Source organism: Schistocerca nitens, chromosome 6 (genome assembly GCF_023898315.1).
Source record: "Schistocerca nitens isolate TAMUIC-IGC-003100 chromosome 6, iqSchNite1.1, whole genome shotgun sequence".
In the NCBI taxonomy this organism is placed as follows: Eukaryota; Metazoa; Arthropoda; class Insecta; order Orthoptera; family Acrididae; genus Schistocerca; species Schistocerca nitens.
In genome coordinates, this window is record NC_064619.1 from 446,954,545 (window position 1) to 446,979,205 (window position 24,661).

The window sequence follows — 24,661 nt, forward strand, 5'->3', positions numbered from 1 at the left end:
TTATGCAGTGCTTTTTCATTGTTTCAGTTGACAAAATAAGTTACGAAACTTGTTGAGTAATTGTAAAGTGTCAATCATAATGAAGTAATACTAACGATGCAGAGAGGACAGCACTTTGAAAATTGCCCGCGGATGTTGAATCGGTTCTTCCTCCTGCCGATAAAAGTAATGCTGCTGTGTTAAGATTAAGTTAGCGGTAAAATTCTAAGATGTAGCACATTTTAGACCTTTCCACAGACTAAGAGTCAATAAGAATCTTAAGAAACTTAGTGGTTCGAAAAAGGGTAAATCCCTTGAATGTGTCCTTGCCTAAAGCAGCTGCGAGCAAACTAAAAGCCCAAGGCGCAGATCTGCCGAGATTACATGGGCTTCCTAAGGTCCACAAGAAGGACGTACCTCTGCTATCTATAAGTGATATTGAGTTTGCTGAATATTATTTGACTAAGAATTTAGCCTCTCTCATGAGCGGTGTCCCTCAAGGTAGTGTTTTAAGTGTGACGGTCTTTGCTATTGCTATTAACAGTATTACGTCTGTTATGAAAAGTCCTGTGCAGTGTTCGTTGTTTGTGGACAATTTCTCTGCATTTTGCTCTTAAAGCCTTGCAACGACGACTCGTCAGTTGCAACTCACTCTGCGGCGTTTGGATGAATGGGCACAGAAGAGTGGTTTTAAGTTTTCAACTGATAAGTCGGTGTGTGTTCTTTTTAACCGTTCTCGTTCCATTTTTGACTTGCCTGAGTTGAGGATGAGGGACATCGTTCTGAATTTTCAAGACACGGTGAAGTTTCTGGGCCTCACTTTTGATTCTAAGCTTACGTGGCTGCCACACATTAAGGAACTGAAAAAAAAAAAAACGGTCTCTTAAGGCGCTGTCTATTTTAAAATGTCTTAGTCACCACACATGGGGAGCAGACAGGACTTGTCTGCTCCGGTTTTACTGAGCCTTCGTGCGGCCCCGACTTGATTATGGATGCACGGTGTATGGGTCTGCAAGACCCACTTATTTGAAGCTGTTGGATGTGGTGCACCATGAGGGGATTCGGTTGGCCACTGGGGCGTTCAGAACCAGCCCCATACCGAGCCTCTGTGCAGAGGCAGGTGAACCGCCACTTCACCTCCGGCGGCGTCTACTAATGGTGCACCAGGCCTATCAAACATTATCCACACCATACACACCTGCATACCACACTGTTGCTCGGCCTCCACTGGAAAGGCTTTTTCGCAACCGGCAACGAGCAACAAAGCCCTATGGGATTCGTGCAAAGGATTGCATTTTAGAGATGGGTGTGGCCGGTTTTAATGTTTCACGTCGAGGTTGGAGCAGATATCCACCTTGGCTCCTCCAGAGACCCACACTGATTTTAGATTTGGCAAATTTTAAGAAAGACAGTACATCAGATTTTACTTTCAAATCTTTGTTTTTTAACATATTAGACAGGCATCATGATTTTACAGTAGTCTACACTGATGGATCCCAACAGGGGGATTTTCTTGGCTGCTCAGTCGTGTTCCCCGACCGTGTCATCAGGATTCGCCTTCCCCAGGAATACACTGTTTTTTTCCGCAGAACTTCACGCGATCCTGAAGGCATTGGAGCAGATACGGTTTACTCGGGGCCAACACTTCCTAATTTGCTATGACTCACTGAGCGCATTACAGTCACTGCAGAACCTGTACCCAGCGGAGAAGTTGGAACAGCTGATTTACGACCAACTGTACATCCTCCAACGACAGGGCAAGCAAGTGTCCTTTTGCTGGGTGCCAGGGCATGTGGGCATACGGGGAAATGAACAAGCTGACAGAGCTGCCAAGGACGCCTGCAGGTTACCGGAGGTGACATAGTGTTCTATTCCTTTGCAAGGGGTCGTTTCTGTGCTGTGGCGGAAGTATATGCAATTGTGGGAGGAGGAATGGCTGGCGGTGAGGGAAAATAAGCTGCGGTTGGTGAAACCCACCATCCAGCCGTAGTGTTCCTCCTGCCGGTCACCTAGGCGTGACGAAGTCTTCGCATAGGGCACTGTCCTCTTACGCATGCCTTCTTACTACGGCGAGAGGAACCCCCTCTGTGTGATGCCTGTGGTGTACTAATCACTGTACGCCACATTTTAGTTGAGGGTGATTTATATCGTTTTGTCAGGGCGGAAGTTAATATTAGTGGGGATCTGCCCTCGATTTTAGCCGATGACGAGGCGAGTGTCAAGAAAGTTTTAAGGTACTGTGATGTTTCTGGGCTTCAGCCAAAAATTTTAGGTTGGAATTTTTAGTGGGTTGCCGAGTGGCTTACCACTCCTTTTTATTCTTGTAATAGGCCAGTTCCAAACATGTGCTATGTGTTTCATTTTAACCCCTTCCCCTCCGTTCTCTTGCAGTTCTCCTCATTATGTGCTGCTTTCCTCTTTGCTACTGTTGACGTGCAAACTGCCTCTGTAGACTTTCACCTATAATTTTAATCCTATTTTTGCACTTGCTGCATTTTAGTGACACTCGTCCGTTGTTGTTTCCGTTCGGGCGCTACAGACTACACTGTTGAGCGCCCATAACACCATATCCATCCATCCATCCATCCATCCATCCATCCATCCATCCATCCATTGCTCATGAGGTTTGTTGGTAGAAAGTGTTCTCAACACATCCCGAATACGCAGATTTATCAGCAGGCTTAAGGCCGATGCTTAGCTGCTCGGTTTTGCTAGATGCTTGTATCGTTCACTTTATTCAGCAAAGTTCTATCCGCAGAGTCCTTATTCTTAATTGCGATCCATTCGACTGACCGATTGTAACCTTCATTCAGAATGTAGTCTCCAACTTATTTTTTATTTAATAAGGACTTTTATGAGCAAATGGGCATGGTTGCCTTGGGAATTACCCAGCAGTGTTTTTTAATGGAAGATTCGGAGGAGGAGACATTGGGCCATCTAATTTTGAAGCCAGTCATCTCTTGGGGGTATCTGGATAACACTTCTTGTAGTGTGACCTCATGACGAGGAGAAACTTCAGCAATGCTTGGACCATCAGACCTCCATTCATAACAGCATCCAGTTTTCCATAGAGCTGAAAAAAGTGTCTCCCTTCCATGGATGTCTTGGTTCACTACAAAAACGGAGGCATTCAGTGATGCAGTGTCTTTCGGTGGGAGCGGACATCGACCATCATATTGAGCAGACCAGTGGTGTCCTCTGTACACTTCCATACAGTGCACGTACGAATGCTGATAAGGACACTCTACAGATAGTACTAAATACTTAAAGTATTTAAAGGTAATGGCTATCGACCATGGAAGATCCGAAAGTTTTTGCAGTTCATTCAAAGGGAAGGAGAGTGTCCCACCTCAAGAAGCTGTAGACGAGAGGTTCAAGTTAATGGCATTCCTATCGTTCGTAGGGAATCTTTCTCGTATCCTCTCTACACATGAAGTCCGGGTTATTTTTCTGCCAACGCCGTAGATAGCCATGTTCGTCGGCTCCATGAAGAATGACGTGATTATATGAAAGGCAGTTCCTGTCAATGTCGACTGTCATATTTCGGACGTAATTTACCTGCAGTTAAAGAACTTCCAGTGAAACATCAATGCCGTACCCGCCTGCTACAACCTGATACATCTCGCCTTGGCTGACTCTGTATTCAGTCAGGCCACATTACGGACAATGGGAAATTCAGTTTTTTTCTGGGAAGCCACTGAAATGCGTTTAACTAGTGATTAATTAAATCATGATTATGGTTTCAGACGTGTCGAAATGTGCAATCCGGCGCTGGTAATAGTTAGCTCTCAGAGACATCGGTGCTGTTTCCCTGTTGACTATAATTTGAGACAACGTCCTTTATTTGTGCGTTCTGATACGCCTTTTATACAGAAGTGTAAGGATACAGTATACAATCCAACTGAACAGAACATGACTTCATACAGCGCATCGGTCCACAATGTGTATCCACCCCTCAGGGGGTCCACAACTCTTTTGTGGATACGTGCGTAGCTAGCACGGGACCCCGAGCTAATGTGGCCTTCCTTCCTTTCCGGGCTGCATACCTTCCCTTACCGCATCCTTCCCCATCCCCCATCTTCGCCCCCCCCCCCTCACCTCTGCCTCTTTCCTTCCCTACCCTTTCTCCCCCTCTGGGAATATGGTTTGTGCCTACGTCCGGAGACGGACGCTCGAAACTGTAACAAATTCTTTGCTTTCTCCGCTTGCAAGTCTTAGTCCATCCTCTGTCCTTCTCTTTTCCTTACCTCTTCTCTTTGCCCTTTTTTCCGCTGCGGCGTTTGAGTCCCCTCTTCTTTCCTTTCCCTTTCTCTTTTTTCCTCCCTGTGCGTGTCTGAAGGCCGACCCACGCATTTCCATGCGTAGCCGGTGACGGGGTAACGCGTAATTCTCCGGCCCGGGGAGACAGGTAGGACACGTACGTACCCCCTGGTAACGGCCAGGCCCAGGGAGGGGTGATTACCCGAGCTGATACCTTCCGAAAGTGCCGATTGGTCCCTCCGTCCGTTTCTCGGGAGGTGTGACCTGAGGTGTGAACAATCACCTAAGGTGGGAGTGCCCTCAGAGAGGGCCCCCACAAGGGAGGAGTGCGCCATCGGAGACGCCGGTAATCACGGGGGATTCTTCTGCAATGGTTTCCTCATCTTCCACTATGTCTGCTCACAAGTGTAACTTCACCGAGTCTCAGCCACAGACAGTTCTTCCATCGTTGCCACAGTTCCTTATTGTTTCTCGGTCCGACGAAGGTCACGACTTCTCCACGGTCAACCCTTTCATTATTCAGAAAGGTGTCGACGCAATTGCAGGTCCTGTAAAGTCTTGTTCCAGATTACGGAATGGCACCTTGTTGTTAGAAACAGTCAGTGCCCTCCAAGCACAAAAATTGCTGCGTACTTCACTGCTCTACACCTTCCCTGTCCGGGTTGAAGCGCACCGCACTTCAAATTCCTCGTGTGGAGTCGTTTATACACGCTCCCTCGATGGATTGTCTGACGAAGAAATTCAGCACTACCTGTCTGACCAGGGCGTAACAGCTGTTCATAGAGTTATGAAAAGGGTTGACACGAACATCATTCCAACCCGCACTGTCTTCTTGACATTTGACAGAGTTCAACTCCCATCGAAAATCAAAGCAGGCTATGAGATAATTTCCGTTCGCCCTTATGTCCCAAACCCTACGCGTTGCTATCAGTGTCAGTGGTTCAATTACACCAGCCAGTCCTGTTCCAATCCGGCCAAATGTGTTACGTGTGGCAAGGATGCCCATGAGGGTGCTTGTCCACCTCCATCCCCCTCACTGCGTCAACTGTATGGGTGACCACGCTGCTTCCTCTCGAGATTGCCCCGTTTTTAAGGACGAAAAGCTCATCCATGAAATTAGAGTGAAGGAAAAGGTGTCGACCTTTGCTGCTCGAAAATTATTCGCCAGTCGACAGCCCACCGTGCCTCAGACAGGAAAATACAGCACTGTCCTTGCTTCTCCTCGGCCAACAAAGGAGGCGGCCACACAGACTTGCGCCCTCACCTTTAGTACCACGGTCGTTAGATCGGCCAGCGCAAAGATCGCCCGTTCAACCTCACCACTTTCGCCTGCCCACTCTATGGCTCACCCTTCATCGGGTTCTGCTAAATCTCGAACCCAAAAGTCAGACACCACGACTTCGAAAAAGAGCATACTCGCGAAGATTTTTTACGTACCCCAACTTCACAACCGTCGGTTCCTCCTTCATCTAAAAATCATATTTCCAAAAAGGCTACAAAGAAACCCAGTTCATCTCCTTCTCCGCCAAGGCGTGTCCCATCTACAGCTCCACCTGGCGGAAATCGCCCTCGGCTGACTTCTGTGTCGCCGAGGCGCACTGCTGGCGGCCGATCAACCGGCCGATCGCTGGTGGCAGGAGCTGCTCCTGAACAACCTATGGATCAGGATCTTCTGCCTTCGGCTGAATGCCATTCCATGCTGTCGGTAGCAAGCTCTGAGCAGTCGTTGAGTTGACGGCAACCTTGGTCACAATCCTCCATTTTCTGTTCACCCTATGTCCATTATCCACTGGAATATCCGCGGCCTTCGAGCCAATCTGGATGAATTGTCGATCCTCTTACGATCCTACTCGCCGGTCATCTTCTGTCTTCAGGAAACAAAGCTGCGTCTCCATGACCACTTTGTTCTCCCCCACTTTCAGTCCGTCCGATTTGATCTCCCCTCTGTTGAAGGCACTCCAGCCCATGGAGGACTCAAGATTCTTCTCCATGATACTCTCAATTATCACCCAATCCTCTTAAATACTTCCTTCCAAGCTGTCACTGTCCGTCTTTCCCTTTCTGGATATATCTTTTCTTTGTACTGTATACATTCCATCGTCCACACCAATGGCACGAGCTGATATCCTTCATCTTCTTGGTCAGCTTCCACCCCCCCCCCCCCCCCCCCCCCCCGCTATTTGCTGGTTGCGTACTTCAATGCCCATCACCCACTTTGGGGATCTCCACATCCTTGTCCACGTGGCTCACTATTGCTAGACGTCTTCCTCCAAGTGGATCTAGTTTGCCTCAACACTGGGGTCCCTACATTTTTGTCTGCCTCCACGACAAATTTCTCTCATTTGGACCTTTCGGACGGTACTGTTCCGCTAAATCGACGCTTCGAATGTTGCGCCCTTGATGATACACACTAGAGTGACCACTTTCCATGTGTCCTTAGACTGCAGCCTCAACTTCCATATATGCGCCCGCGACGCTGGAAGTTTGCCCAAGCCGATTGGACACTTTTTTCGTCTCTAGCGACATTCGATGACCGTCACTTTCCTAGCGTCGACGATGAGGTCACACATCTTACCGACGTTATTCTTACAGCTGCGGAACGCTCAATACCACGCACCTCCGAATTGCCCCGGCACCCCCCAGTTCCTTGGTGGAACGAGGCGTGCCGTGACGCAATACGTGAGTGGCGACGTGCTCTTCGCGTTTTCCGCCACCATCCTACTTTGGCCAACTGTATCCGCTATAAGCAGTTCCGTGCGCGATAGCAAGAAGGCAAGCTGGAAATTCTTTACTAGCTCATTTAACAATTTCACTCCCTCCTCGGAAGTTTGGAGTCGAATTCGACGGTTATCTGGCGCGCCTAGTTTCTCCCCCGTCTCCGGGCTCACTGTTGCGCGTGATATGTTAGTGGACCCCGTCGCAATTTCTAACTCATTGGGTCAACACTTTGCTGAAATTTCGAGCTCTTCAAATTACCCGCCAGCTTTTCTCCCGAAGAAACGTGCAGCGGAAGTGCAACCTCTTGCTTTCTTCTCTCAAAATCGCGAAAGCTATAATACTGTTTTCTCCATGCGGGAACTCCAACATGCACTCTATTCTTCTCGCTGCTCCGCCCCAGGACCGGATGGTATCCACATCCAAATGTTGCTGCATTTATCAACCCATAGTCTGCGTTACCTCCTTCGCATTTATAATCGAATTTGGACCGACAGTAATTTTCCCAGACGATGGCGGGAAGCTATCGTCGTTCCTGTTCCGAAACCTGGAAAGGACAAACATCTCCCCTCTAGCTATCGCCCCATTTCTCTCACGAGTAGTGTATGTAAGGTTTTGGAGCGTATGGTGAATTACCGTTTAGCTTGGTGGCTGGAGTCCCGCAGTCTTTTAACACCTGCCCAATGCGGTTTCCGAAAGCATCGTTCTGAAGTTGACCATGTTGTTGCCCTCTCCACTTATATCATGAACAATTTTCTCCGGAAACTCCAAACGGTAGCAATATTTTTTGATCTGGAGAGAGCATACGATACCTGTTGGAGGACAGGCATCCTCCGCACACTGTTCTCTTGGGGCTTTCGAGGTCGGCTGCCCCTTTTTCTTCGCGAATTTATGGCAGAGCGCACATTTAGAGTGCGAGTGAACACTACTTTCTCCCAAGAAAACGGGGTACCCCAGGGCTCCGTGCTGAGTGTTGTACTGTTCGCCATTGCCATAAATCCAATTATGGATTGTCTCCTTCCTGATGTCTCGGGCTCCCTCTTTGTGGACGATTTTGCGATCTACTACAGCTCTCAACGGACCAGCCTTCTTGAACGACGTCTTCAAGGATGTCTCGATCGCCTCTACTCTTGGAGCATCGAAACCGGCTTCCGTTTTTCTCCCAGTAAGACCGTTTGTGTTAATTTTTGGCGACGTAAGGAGTTTCTTCCACCCTCCTTACATCTAGGACCTGTCAACCTTCCGTTTTCGGACGTCGCTAAATTCTTGGATGTTATGTTTGACAGAAAACTGTGCTAGTCCTCCCACGTTTCCTATCTTTCGGCTCGCTGTCTGCGATCCCTCTTCACCCTCCGTGTCCTGAATGGTACCTCCTGGGGAGCGGACCGAGTGGTCCTTCGCCGCCTCTATCGCGCCTTAGTGCGCTCGAAATTGGACTATGGAAGCATAGTTTACTCCTCTGCTCGGCCGTCTATTCTTCGGCGTCTCGACTCTATCCACCACCTTGGATTACGTTTAGTGTCTGGAGCTTTTTACACCAGCCCTGTGGAAAGCCTTTATGCTGAGACTGCTGAACCTCCGCCGTCCAATCGGTGAGCAGTCCTTCTGAGTCGTTATGCTAGCCATCTGTCTTCCATGCCTGCTAATCCAGCCCATGACATTTTTTTCGACGCCTCCTTTGATGTAGGGTATGCAGGCCGCCCCTCCTCCCTACTACCACCGGGAGTCCGCTTGCGTCAACTGCTCCATTCTCTTTCCTTCCGCTTTCCTAAAACCTTCTTGACAACTTGGGGTACAGCACCGCCTTGGCTCCGTCCCCGGATCTGCCTGCTCCGTGACCTTTGTCAATTTCCCAAGGATGGTACCCCTTCACTTGTTTATCGTCGGGCATTTGCTGCTCTATGTGCACAAATGAAGGAAGCCACATTTATTTACACTGATGGCTCGAAAACATCGTTAGGTGTAGGGATTGCCTAAATTGTTGGCGACACCCCAAATCAATTTCGGCTTCCCGACCAGTGCTCGGTTTATACTGCGGAGCTTTATGCTGTTCTCCAGGCTGTCCACTACATCCGCCACCATCGGCGGATACAGTACGTTATCTGCTCAGATTCTCTCAGCTCTCTCCTCAGTCTCCAAGCTCTTTATCCTGTGCACCCTCTGGTCCACCGGATTCAGGACTGTCTGCGCTTGCTCCACCTGGGGGGCGTCTCGGTGGCGTTCCTCTGGCTCCCGGGACACGTTGGTATCTGTGGAAATGAGGCGGCCGATATAGCGGCCAAGGCTGCAGTCTCTCTTCTTAGGCCAGCTATTCAATCGATTCCCTTCACCGATCTACGGAGCGTTTTATGTCGTCGAGTTGTTTTATGGCACGCACATTGGTCGACGCTTCCCCATAATAAATTGCGGGACGTGAAAGCTCTTCCTTGTGCTTGGACCTCTTCCTCCCGAACGCGTCGTCGGGAGGAGGTAATTTTAACTAGACTCCGGATAGGGCACTGTCTTTTTAGCCATCGCCATCTTTTAAGCGGCGATCCTCCCCCACTCTGTCCCCACTGCTCTCAGCTGTGGACGGTAAGACACCTTTAAATTGCGTGCCTCTATTTTACTCCGTTACGCGCCCGTCTACAGCTGTCGCCTGATACATCGTCCATTTTAACAGATGACACGCGCTCGACCGATCGCGTTCTTGAGTTTATTAGTGCCAGTGAAATGACGTCAGTCATTTGAAGCTTTTTTTGGGGACAACCAGCCCCTTTCTGTAGTGGATTTTTAAGCCTTCCTTCTGCTTTTAGTTTCTCCAATTTTTTGAGTTTCGTTCTCATTTCTGCTGGTTTCCATTTTCGGTTTTTACTGTTTCCTAAGTCACGGACTGGGCGCTAATGACCATAGCAGTTTTGCGCCCTGAAAAAAAAAGTATCCACCCATAATTAATATTAATAGAAATTTAAATTAAATTTGTGTCTCAGAAGTTGGTTTATGTGAATCAGATGCATAGTAGCTCTATAATTATTCTGTTTCAAAAATTATACTCGCAACGGGTTGCTGTAACTCCCTAGAAAGTAACAAAATAAACTGTTCCTAACTGGTACCTATCCGAATAAATATGCCTTTTACTTGTTATTAGATATAAGATGGATGGGAGCACGGCTCTCTCATACCGAAAATTGCTGAACTGTTTGCAGTCGAAATATTAGGTGATGGGCGAAGTTTGGTGACGACTGAATTCCCGAAATTTTGTGGATTAAGTTATGCAACGTGTAAACGTGACGATTCACCTTCTTTCGCAAGGAAGGGACGTAGCGTCACTTTCTGAACGCTCTAGTGGGGACACGAGACATGGCCTCAGTGTCACACGGTCCCCAGTATCTGTTGTTACCTGTGCCTCAAATGCGCATTTCATCCATATCGTGTTTACACTCCGTGTGATGTCACCATGGATAGTTTGGTGCTGATGCATGGGTAAGCAAAGAGCTTTATCTGCTACTGCAGACGCAGCGCCTTCTTCCATAGATGCTGCTGTTACTGGTGCCTCCAACGGCTGTCACTGCAGCAGTAATCAAAGTCTTCCACTAACACCGCTTTCGCCGTTTAGGAGATGTGAGCGTGCAGAATATTACACTGTAGAGACATGGACTCGCAACAGACAAATGTTTAACTCTTAAAGTGGAAGATACAGAAAAATTTTTTTTCGATCGTATGGTTCTCTAAGAGATTGACAAGTAGCGTCTGCCTGCAAGTTGTACTCACAATATTTCCCTACTTGGTTAAACTGTTCTGTGATATTACCATGCATAAAAAATTGTCGATTTGTTACTTCTCGTAACTGTGTAGTTTTAATGTCATAGATGATCTTTGAAAAAAGTTAAAATTCACTACTATTAGTCAAAAAAGAGTAAAATAGTGGTAAGTTTACTTCTGGAAAGCAATTTTTAACTCGGGAGTCAAAAATTCTGAGTGGACCTTATTCGACTTTGAGCCCCAAGAAAGTAACAGTTTCTGGCATTACATACTTTTGTTGGTGCTTAACAGACGACGACGACGACGCCGATGATGATGATCATTATCATTATCGCAATAACAAGTTTCTTGATGCTGTGCAACTATTTGTTTCCAAATCTATTTTAGGCTTAAAGGCCATCGTCAAGTAACTACAAACTGCCTTTCACAGATTAGTGGTACAGCCAGTTTTTATATAAAAACATAATTTAAAGATATACAAACAAGAATTCGAGGTTACGCGCTGTTTTCATATAAATAGAATATAGCTACTTCCTTTGGGAAGGCGATCATATAGTTCTTTAGTTTTATCGTAAGATTAAACGACGAAAATATACAGCTAAATTTAACAGACTGGAGAGGGGTAAAGTGTGAACATGGTTAAGTAAAACAATGACAAGATTCCGTGTAATTTTTACCAGTTTGATTGTGTGAACGTGAGAAATCTTAATCCGCACTAAAATTATTCAGCAAAGAACATTGTTGCGATGTGCATTGTATTTTACCAGTACAGCATAGAAAGGGAGAAAGATGACAGTGTTGGAAACAGTAGTTACCAGAAAGCGCGTGGATAAAATAAGTCTTCTTTCATCTAGATTTTTCTGTTTCTTTGTATTCGTCGTCTTTTTGTTCGTCTTTTTATCTTTCTCTTCGTCCTCATGTCCGTCTTGTCTTTTTTCCCTATTTTTTCTTTTTCCTTCTTTTTGCATCACCTGAGTCTTTCCCTGATTGTGAATTGGGCCATTCGACAAATTCCAGCTTTTGTGGGGGTGTTCTCAGCAGCTGTCGTGTGACAGTTTGGTAATCATGCGCCAGCTTCGGTTTTCTACAATCTTCCATGCGTTGTATATGATTCCTCCGCTTATTCGCCATTCCTTAATGCTATTCTGGCATGTATGACCTTCAGTCATTTTTCTGGTTACTTGTAACTGGAACGGAATGAATTTTCAGCGAGTTATATTGCTGTAAGAAATCCCTGCTTTCACGCTGCCCTTTGTAAAATTGACTGTTCAGGCAGCGAGAATTCCATTAGCTTGTTACATTTCATAAGTTGAGTGGCAGTGAAACACTCGTTTTTAGTCTTTTCAGGAACTCACAGAATATCGACTGTTAGGTTATTTACTCGAGTATTGACTCCGTAGCAGGATCTAATACAGGCACCGTTTCTGAAATTACTTTCATGATCCGAAATGCAATGCTTTCTTACTATTCAGTAACGTAGCGCTACTTCTAGGTGTTTATCATTATTTGAAGATAACTAAAAACCTCGTTATACGAATCGTACTAACCTACTCGGTAAGCAAGAACGTGGCTTAGCCACAGCTCTTACTTGAAAATGTGGGAAATCATTTTTGAGTGAATTAAAATAATTGTAATGACAATTCTGATCAGTTCGTGCCACTTTGTTATTATATCCATCATTCCGTGGGAAATTAGAATATTAGGACTTAGAGACCTCTCTTAGTAACAGTCTCTTGTAACCACTTATTTTGTTGCAGGAATCGCAGCAGCGCCAGATACGGCATGCGGTGAAGAGGGCTTTACGCTGATCCTCTAAATCTTTACGGTAAGAGGCATGAAAAATAATGAAAAAATAGTTGAAGAGCTTCTGTTGACCAAATGTATTTCCTTCTTTCACTTGGTACTTCCATATAAATCAAGGTTTCTGCTGTCTTATCTTGTAAGGCTTTTCTGGACAAATATCAGTTTTAATCGTTTCACTTCTTTGGCGTTTCTCATCTTCATATGCTTATTCCAGCTAGGTTCGTACCTCGAATCTGTTGCATAATGTTTCAACCATGCCTTTCATTACAGAACTTTCTGATAGATTCTAAGTGTTATCACTAACAATTTGTTTTCCCCAACCTAATGGTCTTAATTGGTCGGACATATCTCGTCCCGTACCGCCAGGAGGCTTTTAGTCGTCTACGTAGACACAATTGGTAACTCGCGTTCCTTTGTGCAGAAAACATCGAAAAGTTTAATTAGCGAGACCTATTAAAACTGTAAAAGTCTTATCGTGAAGGAATTTAGGACGGATAACGGAAGAATTTCGCAGACAAACCTGTAAAGCGAGTCCCCTCTCTGACTGCGAAATTAACTGGTGTGGAACCAATCACTGAGAAAGCTACTTGCATCCTTCTGCGATGCAGAGTTAAAATATCGCATGTGCTGCTCAGTTCATCCGTCGTGTGAACTTGTGCTATCCGTGTAATATTTTTCCAATTTAGAATATTATTTCGTCTCTGCTACAGCTTGACCAGGGTGTAGTATCGAAACTCATCGACTCGAGATGCTGTGGGCCATAAATGCCTCTCTGATAACACCTAAGATACGATAGATATGGAATGCCCTTTGTTTTTATTTAGGTCTTCTTGGAACACAATACTGGGTATGTACGTTATTGATTAATATTTTAACATAATAGCCTCCCAAATAGCCTCAGACTATAATGGCGTCGCTTTTTATGTAAGAGTAATGTCGAAACAAATCGTTATCACTCTGCGTCGTGTTAACTTCCAAGACGAAATACTTCCCCGTAAAGAGGAAGACGCATGAACGGCCAGAGAACAATATAGATAGATCAAAAAATGTTTTGCATCACCCCAGTTCCCAGAAAGACGTTGACTGTGGATATTGTATCACAGACACAGTCCCTTTGACTGTTCAGAGATACCACCAAAGCCGCCCAAAGATGTAAACAACCATGCGTGAGCAGCGCCTATTATACGGAGGGGTTCCGACAGCCGATCAGTTCCAGTCATTCCACCAGGAAGGAGGTACACGGCTCGTGTTGTCTGTAGTTCAACTATGCCTAGACGGTCAGTACCGCAGTTCGATGGCGTCCGCATTGTTACTTTGTGCTGGCAACGGCTGTCACCGAGGGAAGTGCCCAGGCGTCTCTGAGTGAACCAAAGCGATGTTGTTCGGACATCGAGATACAGAGAGACAGGAACTGTCGATGACACGCGTCGCTCAGGCCGCACAAGGGGTACTACTGCAATGGATGACCGCTACCTACGGATTATGGCTCGGAGGAACCCTGACAGCAACGCCTCCGTGTTGAATAATGCTTTTTGTGCAGCCACAGGACGTCGTGTTACGACTCAAACTGCATGCAATAGGATGCATGATGTGCAACTTCACTCCCGACGTCCATGGCGTGGTCCATCTTTGCAACCATGGCACCATTCAGCTCGGTACAGATAGGCCCAAAAACATGCCGAATGGACCACTCAGGATTGGCATAACGTTCTCTTCACCGATGAGTGTCTCATATGTCTTCAACCAGAGAATCGTCGGAGACGTGTTTGGAGGCAACCCGGTCAGGCTGAATGCCTTAGACACACTGTCCAGCGAGTGCAGCAAGGTGTAGGTTCCCTGCTATTTTGGGGTGGCATTATGTAGGGCCGACGTACGCCGCTGGTGGTCATGGAAGGCGCCGATAGTGCAACCATATCGGCAGCATATTGACGAGGCATTCGTCTTCATGGATGACAATTCGCGCCCCCATCGTGCACGTCTTGTGAATGACTTCCTTCAGGATAACGACATCGCTCGATTAAATTGGTCAACATGTTCTCCAGACATGAACCCTATCGAACATGCCTGGGATGGATTGAAAAGGGCTGTTTGTGGACGACGTGACCCACCAACCACTCTGAGGGATCTACGCTGAACCGCCGTTGAGGAGTGGGACAATCCGGACCAACAGTGCCTTGATGAACTTGTGGACGGTACGCCACGACAAATATAGGCCTGCATCAATGCAGGAGGACGTGCTACTGAGCATTAGAAGTATCAGTGTGTACAGCAATCTGGACCACCACCTCTGAAGGTCTCGCTGTATGGTGGTACAACATGCAATGTGTGGTTTTCATGAACAATAAAAAGGGCAGAAATGATGTTTACGTTCGTCTCTCTTCCAATTTTCTGTACAGGTTCCAGAACTCTCGGAACCGAGGTAATGCGAAACTTTTGGTGTGTGTAGATCTTCGTGGTCATCTACATTTCAGATTTCCTACGCTGGTTGCGGAAAAATGATACTACAAACGCCCTATTTTGAGAATCACAGGAAATTAATTGGTGGACGTGGTTGTGCAATGATTGGAAGTGCAAGCCACTTGATTCGGTTGTGGTGCCATCTACAGCCAGGCAAGATGAATTAAATTCCCTCCTAGACCTTGACATACCTCTTCATATCGCGATAGCAATTTTCAGTTAGTGTTTTAAGTAAATGATGTACTTTCTTTTAAGAGACAAGTTTTTCTTCTTCGTGACGAATCGCTCAGATAGTTTCGTAAAATAAAATCAGGTATGTTTAACGATCTAATTATTTGCAACTCGCTAGCGATGAAACCAACGGTCGTGAGGTGAACAAAGTGCCCAGCTCTACCCTAGGTACAATCACATCGGATAGTTATCTGCGGCCATTGCTGTCTATTGGTTCCTGAAGATGGCGACAGCATTTACAGTAGTTGGAGGGACAAAATGACAGATCTGACTTCAAACATTACCCAACATGGGGGTGTTATGTTAATGCTGAGAACAGCTAAGAGAAAGAGGGAACTTCAGCCATTTTATCTTAGAACTGATTTATTGGAATCTTTTGTCAAGCGGAAGCTTGTGGTATGAAATTTAGGAACTGAAGGGGAAAAGTTCTAGACAAGACCAAAAGACTAATGTAGAAAAGGATATTTGGCATCGAAAGTACTGTTCAAAGTACTGTAGCCGCCCGCTAGTTGTTAGAAGTTAATTGTCAACAAAGGTTAAGCCAACAATGTCTGTTTACAGTTTACTCTTAGAAATTCTCTGTAGTAGACTGTGTTCTGTAGGTCTCGGCCGGAGTCCAAACTTTTTCATTATCGTTGGAATCGCGCACACTGACAATTTTTCATTTATTGCATGCATAGTGGCAGATTTTGTTACTATAAGGGTTTAAAAATTGACCTTACCACTGAGTGGCTTGTCTCTGCCTGGTAATGAGCGTCACAATAATTTTTGTATAGTCTGCTTTCGTACTGGTCTCTGTAACTGTCGGCAAATGGTCACTTACAGAAAGTTGCCTATTTTTTCTGAGTGAAACCCTTGTCTGAGAATCGGTTCCCTCTTGTGAATTTGTGCTATTTAAAAAAAAGGCTAGACCGGTTTTACGAATTTGCAATGAACTAGTTACATCCTGCGTAGCATTTCCATAGTCTCTCTCTCTCTCTCTCTCTCTCTCTCTCTCTCTCTCTCACACACACACACACACACACACACACACACACACACACAGTTTTTATGACTGGTGCAGGATTTTACATTTTTTCCTTTTTTCACTTTATATTAAGTGCTCAGGCACATGTTCGGTATTAAAGCATTTCATCTCAACCAATTACATGTTGAAAAAAATGCTTGTTACAGCGAATAGCAGGTAAGCCCAGTGCTAAACATACTTTATTGTTCAACCTTGGAGGCAGTCGTAACTTTTCGCAACGCCATTGCCATTGCCGGTCACACTGCGTTCTGCGGATGTCACTGCTTACCTGTCACCGTTCTGGCAGGTGGCTTAGCGACGTGCCTGGCATTTGCTCTCACCAAATTGGCATCTGATAAGCGCCGAAATGCCAGGCGTCCCACCCACATACCATCATTCCTAGTGCATAGATCACTGTGCACTTCACTAATCATAATTTACAAAGGGTAATATAGATGCAAGTTATTTGCGCCCGAAGAGCATTAGAGAAATAACGTAGAGTACACTTACACAAACACTTCAGAGTATTCAGTCTGGAACCGCGTGACCGCTACGGTCGCAGGTTCGAATCCTGCCTCGGGCATGGATGTGTGTGATGTCCTTAGGTTAGTGAGGTTTAAGTAGTTCTAAGTTCTAGGGGACTGATGACCTCAGATGTTAAGTCTCATAGTGCTCAGAACCATTTGAACACAGTTTTCGATGCACGATCTGAAGACGCAACTCTCTCTCTCTCTCTCTCTCTCTCTCTCTCTCTCTTTCCAAAGACGAAAGATCTGTTTTTAAACTTACTTTCGTTTCACGGATATACACTTTTCCCAACATTCTGGGCATTGCCTCCTTGAAAGTTGATGTACTAATGTGTAACTTGCGTCACTGATGGGAAGTGTCACTGTAAACACCGTCTAATTTAGCTTTCATCACGTCACGCGTATTTTCATCCAAAAGCAAAATAGTCTCTGAATGGTGCTGCACTTCTTTCATCTTGTTGAAGACAAAAAATGGTTCAAATGGCTCTGAGCACTATGGGACTTAACATCTATGGTCATCAGTCCCCTAGAACTTAGACCTACTTAAACCTAACTAACCTAAGGACAGCACACAACACCCAGCCATCACGAGGCAGAGAAAATCCCTGACCCCGCCGGGAATCGAACCCGGGAACCCGGGCGTGGGAAGCGAGAACGCTACCGCACGACCACGAGATGCGGGCCGTTGAAGACAACACAACTAAGTGGAATGGCTGTCAAATCTAAACTGTCCCACGAATCAGCTTAAATTTTGCATAGACATTGTCTGACTCCAACCCGGCAGTCGATGGTTGCTCACACTTACATTGGGCACATAGTCATCTTCAAGCAAGGGTGCTTAGTAAACCGCCCTGACAGCAACTACTTCAAAATGCCGTTTATTACAAGCCTTTGTGAAAAAGAAAGTGACTAACGATGACGAGGACAGTTCGACGAAAGTAAGTAATCACACAACGTTGACAAATTTTTTCGCGCTATGAAATCACGGTGAAAGAATGTGATTTTGTTACTCGCCAACGGTTTTCACAAAAGTATCAGGTAGTTGCAGATGACAATCTGACCGTTTAATTAATGCCTTTCAAAGAATAACCCACAAAAGAGTATTGTAAGGATGACCATAGATGAAAAATGTCTTTATGCATAACTTTTCATTCGAGAATTTCTTCTTAACCTGTATACGTACTGTACTTTCAGGCCTAATTCTAAAGGCGAGGAGTGTAATTTGATTTTTTGTCTTTTTCTAAATATCTTAGCAAATGAATTAGTTGCAAGGGACGGATTAAATAATCGTATAATGTAGCATTTCGTTGTAGTTGATAATGAGTTTTTGCTCGATTTTTCTCTTTTGGGCGACGCATATTCGTAAATTTCCTAGTGAGGCTTCTTCAGATCAGTCAGATTAATTTGCTCTGACATTCTGATAATTTCATTATTTCCACCCCCCCTGCCCGCACATCCTCTTTTGTGGTACCTGTCGATCAGAAAGCAAAGCAAATCCTAGTTGGTGTTAATTCGTCATTACAGAGTTTTCTTGGACTCCAAATGATGTATAAAGAACATATGGAATGATAAAGTTTAATCTTAAAACTTCTTATTTATCGTAAAAATGGAGAAAAATGTTCGGGGATAGAACATCGTATAGTTTTTTTTCTTTTCTTTCTTTCCACCTGTTGTTAAATTTACCCATACAGCTTTCGCTTCTAGATCGTGACGCGTTTTTACGTACCTACGGCTTCGATGCGAGAATCACAGTGAAGAGCGTTCAGTGCTACTACCGCTGACGTGTTACAAAAGAACGTCAATAAAAACAGGCAGCTCAGTGCTATGCTTTACAGTCTTGTTGTTTTTCGCTTTTAACGACCAGTCCGTAAACCTCTGAAAGGTTAAAAGGCTTACATTTGAAGCCGTAAGTGCCTTTATACCCGTAAATGACAGCAATGACACCAATCGAAGCTATTCATAGTCTAGTGGCATACTACATTATTCGTCGAATCCCTCACGATATTTGGGCACCTTTCTACCAACGAAGAGACTTTCCTTGTACCCTGAACAGGACCGTTCTTTCTGTACCATGGGAATCCATTATCCCAAGATCATGGGAATCCTTCAGTCAAAAATTATGGTGTATATTTTGTTCTAAGAGACAAAGATCATGAAAGGGAGCCAGTAAAAAAGAGAGGTATATCTAAACATTTGTGTTACCCAGTCTATGCATTGAACAAGAAGTAAAGAAAACTAAGGAGAAATTTGATATGGGAACTAAAATTCAGGGGGAAGAAATAGATTTCGTTCTCGATTACGTTATGGCACTGTCGGGGACAACATAGGAACTGGAAAATCCGTTGAACGGAATGCGTAGTGTGCTGAAATGGAACTACGGAATAAATATAAAAATAAAAGTAAACCTAGTGTAACAGGGTAGTCGAATTAAATCAAGGGCGTGCTGTGGGGATTAGATTAGGAAATGAGGTAATAAAAGTAATGAATGTGCTTTGGCAACTACGTGTTAGATGATCACTCCAGTGTTTTCTGTACGATCCCTACTCAGCATGCTATATACTTCTAATTTCTGTTGTTGGCCCTCTTTTCGAACCTGCCTGCTCTAGAGCATCCCTTTATAACTCGAAGGAGCGTCATTTGAGTAGACTACACAATAGACGCTTCTCCTTTTCGAAGTATCCACAATTCGCTCTCTTGTTCTTCAGGAATTTTTGTATTCTACAACACCTTTTATGGAACGTTGTGGATTTTTTTTTTTTCGTGGCGTCAGTATCTCTAACTACCAAAGTACATATTATATATTTTAGATGTAACACTTGTTTGATCATATTGCTGTCATTTAATAAGCTCATTACACAAGAGGACTACACCTTTTGTTTTGCCTTTATGTATTGGTAATCCGTAGACATGCCAAAGTATAACCTGTCCTTTGCAAGTCAGTTTCAGAATCTAGTTGTTGTTGTTGTTGTTGTTGTTGTTGCGGTCTTCAGTCCTGAGACTGGTTTGATGCAGCTCTCCATGCTACTCTATCCTGTGCAAGCTTCATCTCCCAGTAACTACTGCAACCTACATCCTTCTGAATCTGCTTAGTGTATTCATCTCTTGGTCCTCTACGATTTTTACCCTCCACGCTGCCCTCCAATACTAAATTGGTGATCCCTTGATGCCTCAGAACATGTCCTACCAACCGATCCCTTCTTCTAGTCAAGTTGTGCCACAAACTTCTCTTCTCCCCAATCCTATTCAATACCTCCTCATTAGTTATTTGATCTACCCATTTAATCTTCAGCATTCTTCTGTAGCACCACATTTCAAAAGCTTCTATTCTCTTCTTGTCCAAACTATTTATCGTCCATGTTTCACTTCCATAGATGGCTGCACTCCATACAAATACTTTCAGAAACGACTTCCTGACACTTAAATCTATACTCGATGTTAACAAATTTCTCTTCTTCAGAAACGCTTTCCTTGCCATTGCCAGTCTACATTTTATATCCTCTCTACTTCGACCATCATCAGTAATTTTGCTCCCCAAATAGCAAAACTCCTTTACTACTTTAAGTACCTCATTTCCTAATCTAATTTCCTCAGCATCACCCGACTTAATTCGACTACATTCCATGATCCTCGTTTTGCTTTTGTTGATGTTCATCTTATATCCTCCTTTCAAGACACTGTCCATTCCGTTCAACTGCTCTTCCAAGTTCTTTGCTGTGTCTGACAGAATTACAATGTCATCGGCGAACCTCAAAGTTTTTATTTCTTCTCCATGGATTTTAATACCTACTTCGAATTTTTCTTTTCTTTCCTTTACTGCTTGCTCAATATACAGATTGAATAACATCGGGGAGAGGCTACAACCCTGTCTCACTCCTTTCCCAACCACTGCTTCCCTTTCATGTCCCTCGACTCTTAAAACTGCCATCTGGTTTCTGTACAAATTGTAAATAGCCATTCGCTCCCTGTATTTTACCCCTGCCACTTTCAGAATTTGAAAGAGTATTCCAGTCAACATTGTCAAAAGCTTTCTCTAAGTCTACAAATGCTAGAAACGTAGGTTTGCCTTTCCTTAATCTAGCTTCTAAGATAAGTCGTAGAGTCAGTATTGCCTCGCGTGTTCCAATATTTCTACGGAATCCAAACTGATATTCCCCGAGGTCGGCTTCTACCAGTTTTTCCATTCGTCTGTAAATAATTCGCTTTAGTATTTTGCAGCTGTGGCTTATTAAACTGATAGTTCGGTAATTTTCACATCTGTCAACACCTGCTTTCTTTGGGATTGGAATTATTATATTCTTCTTGAAGTCTGTGGGTATTTCGCCTGTCTCATACATCTTGCTCACCAGGTGGTAGAGTTTTGTCAGGACTGGCTCTCCCAAGGCCGTCAGTAGTTCTAATGGAATGTTGTCTACTCCCGGGGCCTTGTTTCGACTCAGGTCTTTCAGTGCTCTGTCAAACTCTTCACGCAGTATCATATCTCGCATTTCATCTTCATCTACATCCTCCTCCAGTTCCTTAATATTGTATTCAAGTACATCGCCCTTGTATAGACAGAATCTAGTATAATGAGTTAAAGGCACAATTTCTACTCGCCCGAGGGGAATGACGCATTGGTGAAGCAATGCACTCTTATTGGGGCGGACGACAGTGAGATCGCCGTGGAGCCATCTAGCTCTAGCCTTTCCGTGGTTTCCCTAACGATGAACCACACGGTGACAGTCGAAAAAACTTGAAATTTTTTTAAAATGTATATACAAAAGAATTATTCCCCAAAATATTATGCGAGAGCTCCACAAAGTAACCAATCTGTATACTTTTGAAGCTGAGGATGCACTATGCTGAGAATATGTGTAATGCTATTTCACAGAAGTTGATCGGATGATGATCGTCAACATCACTCCTGTCCTTCTGGAGAGCAGTCGTGGTGCAGTTGGCAGCGCGAAAGCAAACGGTGAATTGAAAGTTGTAAACACAAAACCCATTGCCACAAGTCGTTATCGATGCCATCGCCCCTATTTATACCAATCTGAGTAAAACGTATTTCCTGGAACGAAAGTTTCAATAGTCTCACTTGGTGATGCGCTCCAAAAATAACTTCCAGCCGAACGACATTATCAACTTTGCTATTCAATGTAGGCCATACTGCATTAATGCTCGTGGCAAATGCCCTTGAAATCAAATTGTCGATGAAATGCGCTGATTCTGTGAAGATAGATATAGACGCTACGGGCGATGCGCTCAGCGACTAAAAGGGCTTGGGCGACGAAAATGAGGGCTTATCAGGTCAAAGTAGCAGAAAGCGGCCATCCACTAGCCGGAGCGATAATCATTATGGATCAGGCATCGATGATATCCCATAAGTTTTAACCTTTGTCCCCTTTTTCACATAATCAATACCTGTAAAACTTTAAATGCGTTTTTCTCAAAACCATGTTTTTCGGCATTGTTGTCGCCCACACTTTTCATCCGATTTTAACGATTTTTGGTCTCCCTTGAAGCAAACTGAATTCTCATGAGATCGTCGTAGACTTTTTTTAATGTTGATATTTAGTATTTTCTCGACCGAAAAGAGGGATCCAAAAACGGACGTTTTTTCAATTACTTATAATTTCGCCAATTTTTTATGCAAATCCCTGCGATGAACTAAAATTACGTCTGTAAGTATTAGGATGATATGTTAATTTCACGTTTCAGATAACCACAACCGCAGTTAGAGCGACAACCGTCGATCTACCTCCTTTCAGACTACCGCGGGAAAATCCCAATCACACAATGAAGATATTAATATTTTTCAGTAAAAAGTACCATTAAAAACTTCGGTGTATGCTTTATTCATTGCACCAAACCCCATTTGTTCACTACGTTCCAGTACGGACAAAAAATTGAATTTGAGCAATATTTTCGTCTTTCATCCTGTTATTCCCCCCTTAATGGAAATCCACATCTGCGTACATATGATACGTGGCGGGTAATTCCATGTATAGCTGCTAGCCATTCCGTTTCCTGTTCAACTCGCAAAAGGAGCGACGGAAATACCATTGTCTCTATGCTTCCGTATCTGCATTGAACTTTATCTTTGCATTCCTTGCGCGAGATGCAGTTCGCAAGTTGTAGACCCGTTCTGCAGTTTGTCACAAATGCCGGTTCTCTTAACTTACCCAATAGTGTTTCGCAAAAGGAAAGTATTATTCCCTCCAGGAATCTCATTTAAGTTCATGTAGCATTTCTGTAACATTTGCGTGTTTACGGAACCTACGTGTAACAAATCTAGCAGCACGTCTCTGTATTGCTTCGATGCCTTTCTTTAAGCCGGCCTGGTGGGGATTCCAAATAGTAGAGCAGTACTCAAGAATGGGTCGCACAAGTATTCTGTATGCTGTGTCCTTTATAGATGAGCTACACATTGCTAGAATTTTCCCAATAAACCGAAGTCGATGATTCGCGGTCCTTACCAATATTGCGTTTGGTTTGACTTCGCTTTACAGCGTTTCGTCTAGATATTTAATCGGCGTAACTGTGTCTGGCATTACACCATTAACACTGTATTCGTACAGTACAGGATTGTTTTTCTTACTCACCCTGATTAATTAACATTTCCTCCCGTTTAGAGGTAGCTGCTATACGTAAGACCAAAAACAAATTCCATCCACGTTTTTTTGTATCCTTCTAGAGTCACTAAAAAGAAAATTCTCGTACACGGTACCGTCAGCAGCAGTCACAGATTGCTGCTGACTCTATCCGACAGACCTATATGAATGCAGAGGAAAAGGGCGATCCTACTGCACTTCCATGGCGCACCCCGTCCTGGATGGCGTATGTTCATCGTGAACAAAGATATCGTTACAACGTACTGGGCTCTACTAGTAACGAACTTCTAGAGCCGCTCTCACGTGTGAGAACTGTTACGTATGCTAGGACCTTTGTTAACAAATGGCAATGTGGCACTGTATGAAATAGTTTTCAGAAATCTGAGGATGTGGGATCTGCCTATCGCTCTTTATCAATTTCTTGCAGGTTATCCGGGTGATTCCTTAAAAGGACACGGACGTCTTCTCTCTCCATCATTCTCCAGTACGAGCTGGTACTCAGTCCCTAATGACGTTAAACACAAATACACTGCTGGCCACCGTAAATGCAACACCAAGAAAGACAAGAGGTAGCACAACAAAATTTATGTTGTAGATAACATGTTGACCAAGTATCAAATGATTACGTTTACAGACGTCTGTGACATGTGGTTCCTGCCAGAATCAGTAGCCAGAGTAGCCGACATTGTTGGAGATCACCGCTGCCACACGTCTCGGCATTGAGTCAAAGAGACGTTGGATGTGTTCCTCGGGTACAGCAGCCCAAGCAGCTTCAACACGTTGCCAAAGATCATCTGGTGTGGCAGCTGGGGATGTAATCTGGGTCACTCGTTGAGCAACCATGGACCACATGTTTTCTATCGGCGAAAGATCCGGAGAGCGAGCCGGCCAGGGAAGCAATTCAATCTGGTTATTGACGAAGAACCTTTGGACAATGCGTGCCACGTGTGGTCGCGCATTATCCTGTTGAAATATGGCTGTGGCCGAGCCCTGAAGGTAAGGAAGGCCAACTGGCTCCAGCACCTCGGATATGTAGCGCCGGCTATTTAAAGTACTGGCAATGCATACTACAGGCGTGCGAGAGTAATATCCAATACCGCCCCATACCATAATACCCGGTGCAAGACCAGTGTGGCGGTGCATAATGCAGCTGTCCAGCATCCTCTCTCCACGGTGTCTCCACACTCGAATCCGACCATCGTGGTGCTGCAGACAAAAGCGTGCCTCGTCAGTAAAGACAACGTCATTCCATTCTGCCGTCCACATCCGTCTGTCATCACACCATTGGCGACGGAGACGTCTGTGGTTCTGCGTCAATGGTAGACGAAGCAATGGACGTCTTGCGGACAGACCAC

At 44.7% G+C, this 24,661-nt stretch overlaps 1 protein-coding gene across 8 annotated transcripts in view; it reads left to right on the top strand.

Moving 5' to 3' along the window:
* LOC126262221 (uncharacterized) overlaps positions 1–24,661 on the top strand; it is a 499,774-nt gene that overhangs the window by 79,554 nt on the left and 395,559 nt on the right. For 6 of the 8 annotated variants that reach the window (XM_049958664.1, XM_049958660.1, XM_049958665.1 and 3 more), the window contains one exon: positions 12,453–12,520. The exons of the other annotated variants lie outside the window; for them this stretch is intronic. The gene's annotated coding sequence lies outside the window, so the exon portion shown is untranslated. The remainder of the gene's footprint in view (positions 1–12,452; positions 12,521–24,661) is intronic. 8 annotated transcript variants of the gene reach the window in all.